Source organism: Meles meles, unplaced genomic scaffold, assembly GCF_922984935.1.
Source record: "Meles meles unplaced genomic scaffold, mMelMel3.1 paternal haplotype, whole genome shotgun sequence".
Classification (NCBI taxonomy): domain Eukaryota; kingdom Metazoa; phylum Chordata; class Mammalia; order Carnivora; family Mustelidae; genus Meles; species Meles meles.
The window spans coordinates 67,501-68,277 of NW_025721378.1; positions in this window are offsets into that span (position 1 = coordinate 67,501).

A 777-nucleotide genomic window follows, 5' to 3' on the forward strand; every position below is an offset into this window, starting at 1 on the left:
CCGGCCAGGCCCGGCGGGATCCTCCCCCGACTCGGAGGGGGGAGGCGCAGGCCGCGGTAGGCAAGAGAGCGACGCTCGGCCCCACCGCGGGGCCGGCAGACCCCTCGCGGAGAGGGGGCTCTGCCCAACACGCGACGGTAGTCACCCCGCATCGGTGGCCACGACGCGCAGAGGAGGGGCGGCGGCTGGGGGTTCCGGTACCCCAAGGCACCCTCTCGGATCGCTAGAGAAGGCTTTCTCACCGAGGGCGCATCGCCCCCACCCATTCGTCCCCCTGACCGGGCTCCGCCCAAGGAAACGCCGTCCCAAAGGCCTCCAGGGCCTGGGAGGGGGCGGGGGTGGGTCTGCGGCAAGGGACAGGCCCAGGACAATCCTGAGCACCCGCGGCCAGAGCCCCACGAGGGGACCGCCTTTGCCTCTTCTACGCACGCCATGCTCCCATCCCCGCCCGGAAGGGACCTCAGGCCTCCACACCGAGGCCACGAGAGGAGCGGAGACGGGCACGGCATGCCGGGCAAAGAGAAGCAGCAGCCCTCGGCTGGCCAGGCGCCGCAGCGCTGGCTCGGCCCGGCGCGGTCACTCACACGCCCCACCAAGTCCTGTCCACACACACCGCCCTGGCACGACGCGCACCAGAGGACGACGAGGTGCCCGCACCCCCACAGAGGGGGGCGGGTGGGCCTCCCTTACCGACTTCCACCACCCGCTCTCCGGACACACCACCGACAGCGGCAGCCCGAGGGGGTCGCTGGGAACGGGAAACGACGCCACCGCTCG